Source organism: Chenopodium quinoa, unplaced genomic scaffold, assembly GCF_001683475.1.
Source record: "Chenopodium quinoa cultivar QQ74 unplaced genomic scaffold, ASM168347v1, whole genome shotgun sequence".
Lineage (NCBI taxonomy): Eukaryota > Viridiplantae > Streptophyta > Magnoliopsida > Caryophyllales > Amaranthaceae > Chenopodium > Chenopodium quinoa.
This window is the reverse complement of record NW_018743389.1, coordinates 3,345,573-3,349,573: the sequence shown is the minus strand read 5'-3', so window position 1 is coordinate 3,349,573 and position 4,001 is coordinate 3,345,573.

Here is a 4,001-nt window from a genome sequence, read left to right as displayed (position 1 = left end):
GGGGTTTTTGAGTCCCTTGGGAGAGTTACAACTTAAAGACTGGATTCGCCAAGATTGCTTGTACCTTCAAAACAAACGGAACTCCGAGTGGTCGGAGGTCCGCCTTCGAAGATTAAGTTAGTACGGAACCAGAGTAAAACGTGCGAAAAGTAGGTTATCTGCTCGGATTCCAAGCTCAGGTGTTCTCTGTTTTAGAGAGCAATAAATGCCTTAATGATTAAGACGTAAAGTTTGAGGTGACAAAAGACTGTCCCAATAAATGGGGGAATCTCCCTATTTATAGGGTCCTAGGAAAATGTGTCATAACCTAGGGTTTGATGACCTAGGGATTAGGGCAGCGCTGTTTTGCGGCACCCTAGAAGTTAGGGCCTTGAAGGCCGCCTTTTCCAAAGAGGGAATATATGAGTTACACGTGTCATGCATCAGGAGGGTCCATTTAGACACCTCCTAGAGTGACATGTGTCAATCTCTTATTGGTCCACTTGGGGGTATTAAATACCGCAAATCACATTCAAAAAAAGCTTTTTAAACCAAATGAAAGTCAAACACATTCAAACAAAGATTTTTAAATCAAATGAAAGTCAAACACATTCAAGCAAAGCTTTTTAAATAAAATGAAAGAAAAACACATTCAAACAATGCTTTTTCAATCGATCGGAAGTCAAACACATTAAAACAAAGTATTTTTAATCGAATGAAAGTCAAAGGCATTTAACGAAGCTAATTGATTCAAATGAAAGTTAAACACATTCAAACAAAGATTTTTGAATCAAATGAAAGTCAAACATATTCAAACAAAGCTTTTTGAATCGAATGAAAGTCAAATGCATTCAAGAAAGCTAATTAAATAAAATGAAAGTCAAACACATTCAAACAAATCTTTTTGAATCAAGGGAAAGTCAAAGGCATTCAAACAAATCTTTTTGAATAAAATGAAAGTCAAACATATTCAAAAAAAAGCTTTTTTAGTCAAATGAAAGTCAAACACATTTAAACAAAACTTTTTAAATCGAATGAAAGTCAAATGCATTCGACGAAGCTAATTGAATCAAATGAATGTCAAACACATTCAAACAAAGCTTTTTGAATCAAATGAAAATCAAACATATTCGTGTTGACTTTGCGTTGACTTTTCTCTCTTCTCTCTCTTCCATGGTTCTATTATTTTAATGGTTTTTCTTCCTTGAGATCTTTAACAATGGAAAAGAAGAAGAAACAAGCTACTCCTCTCCCCCAAACTGCTGTAAAACAGACTCATATAGCTCCAATTGATAAGATTCTTGAAAGTTTAAGGAATTCTGGGTCTACTTTTAACCTAGATTCGATTGATAAAGTTGATGAACTTGTTACTCCAGCTCCTAGATTAGTTCATCCATCTGCTGGAATGTTGCCCCGGAGTGATGTAAACACCATTGCTGCAGCTAAGGACCTAAATTTTAGCTCGATTTCAAAGGATTTCAATAGAACATTACCTAGGGTTTCTCCAGTTACTGTTCCATTGGATTCTATTTTTGATACTTCTTCTCTCCCCAATCCGAATGTTCCTATGCCAAATGCTGATCTACCTGAACATTTTGAGGGATTAGTAGCTCCTGATTTAAAGAATGATACCTCATTCCGTGAAAACTTGCTGCAAAGGGATCTGCTTTGTCCTGTGTTGCTTCTATTATTAAGGAAGGTAAGCTTGTTGCTAAATTGGTTTCTGCTGATTTTCTAGAAGGCAATAAGAAGTGGTGTAATGTTGTAATTAACTATGTTGTGGGGTACTACCCTACTATTGCTGTTGTGCATAGGTTCATAGCTCAGAACTAAAGTGATTTTGGAAAACAAGAAATCTTCTAGCTTGATGATGGTTATTTTGTTATCAATTTACATTCTGCAGCTAATATGAATACTTTGTTGTGCTCTGGACCCCATATGTTTTATGGAAAACCTGCGATTGTTAAACCTTGGAGTGAAAAGTTTAATTTTCACTCTGAAGTGCTCAGAACAATCCCTTTATGGGTCAAGCTCCCAAACTTGCTCTTGAAATGTTGGGGAACTGATACCCTAAGCAAAATTAGTAGTCTATTGGGTGTGCCTACGTGTGCTCTTGAACTGTTGGGGAACTGATACCCTAAGCAAAATTAGTAGTCTATTGGGTGTGCCTACGTGTGCCTAAGTGTACTTCTAGGCAACTTAGGGTGTCTTTTGCTAGGATTCTGGTTGAGGTGGATGTAACTTAAAGTCCTTCCTAATTCTGTTCTGGTGGAGGGTCAAACTGCTAAAACTGTTGAGCTTAAGGTTCAGTTTGAATGGAAGCCCCCATTTTGCAAGAAATGTGACAAGGTTGGCCATGACTATTCTGCTCCTAAGGTTCCTCAAAAGCAGGCTGGCCTTGCTCCAGCTCAGAAAGAAGCTGCTCAGAAACAAGTTTGGGCTCCTAAAACTCATACTATTGTTCCTCAGGCAAAGGTCAATGCTGATGTTGTACAACCTACTCATCCTCCTATGACTACTCCTGCTCAAGATCATTTAGTTAATTCTGATGATTGATGGAGATTGGTGGGGAAAAAGACTAAAGCTCAGACTGTTATACAGACTCAGCATGTTGTTACTAGGGTGAATGTTTACAATGCTTTAATGGCTGAAAAGGAGGCTGCTATTCCTATCGGGGGTGATGGTAATCCCCTTCTAGTGCCATGATTATTTCAACTTGGAACATTAGTGTTCTGAATGACCCTAATAAAGTGACTACTGTTAAGCAGTTACTTAGAGACCACTCTATTGATGTTGTTGCTATTTTAGAAACTAAAGTTAAACTGCATAAATTTGATTCAGTAAAAAAGAAGTTTGACAGGGCTTAGGAGTGGATTTGCAATTATTCTCTCTCTCCCAAAGGTAGAATCTGGGTTGGCTAGAAACCTGATGTTGTTTCTTTGGATGTTATAGCTATTAATGAGCAGTTTGTTCATACTGTTATCTCTACTAAGAATTTGCAACATCAAATTGCCTGTACCTTTTTTTGTGGCTACATTTTATTCAACATAGAGCTCCTATGTGGACTGATATCAAAGGTTTAGGTAATATTCAATTTCCTTGGCTTTGTATTGGTGATTTTAATTCTATCTTGTCTTCTCAGGATAGGCTTAATGGGAATCCAGTTACTGACTATGAGGTTAAGGATTTCCAGGATTTTGTTCATGACTTGGATCTTGTTGAAAATTAAGAGTAAAGGTATCTTTTACTCTTGGAATAATAAGGGTCATGAAATGGATAGAATTGCTACCAGAATTGATAGAGGTTTGGTGAATGAAGCTCGGATGATGGCTTATGGTCAAACTGAGGCTATCTATCTCTCTCCTTCTTTATCTGATCACTGTCCTGTTTTGGTGGATTTAGTTCACTCTGTTGCTGGGAAGGGCAAACCCTTTAGATTTCTGAATTGTCGTGCTTCTCACAAGGATTTCCAGGAAGTTGTGTCTTCTCATTGGAATGTTAATGTTACTGGTAACTCTATGTTGCAAGTCTGGAAGAAACTGAAATCTGTCAAGTCTGGTCTTAAAGATCTAAATACTAATCATTTTACTATGATTATTGACAGATTGGAAGCTGCTAAGTCTCATCTTACTGAGGTTCAATCTCAATTAGCTGAGGACTTTACTAATGTTTCTCTTTAGAATCAGGAGGCTGCTGGGATAGAAAAAGTGAAGTATTGGATGGAGACTTATGAGAGTATCTTAAAGCAAAAGTCAAGAGTTGACTGGATCAAGATTGGGAATTCCAACACTCATTATTTCTTTTCTGTTCTTAAACAAAGGCAGAATAGGAATAGAATTGATTCTATTTATAATAGTGATGATGTTTTGCTGAAGGATCCGAATTTAGTTCAAGCTAAAATTATTAACTTTTATCAGAATCTTATAGGTTCTGCTGCTAGTACTTTACCAGCTGTTGATGTTGGTATTGTTAGGGCTGGGAAGCAGCTCTCCTCTGATGACATTGATATTCTTTCTGCTACT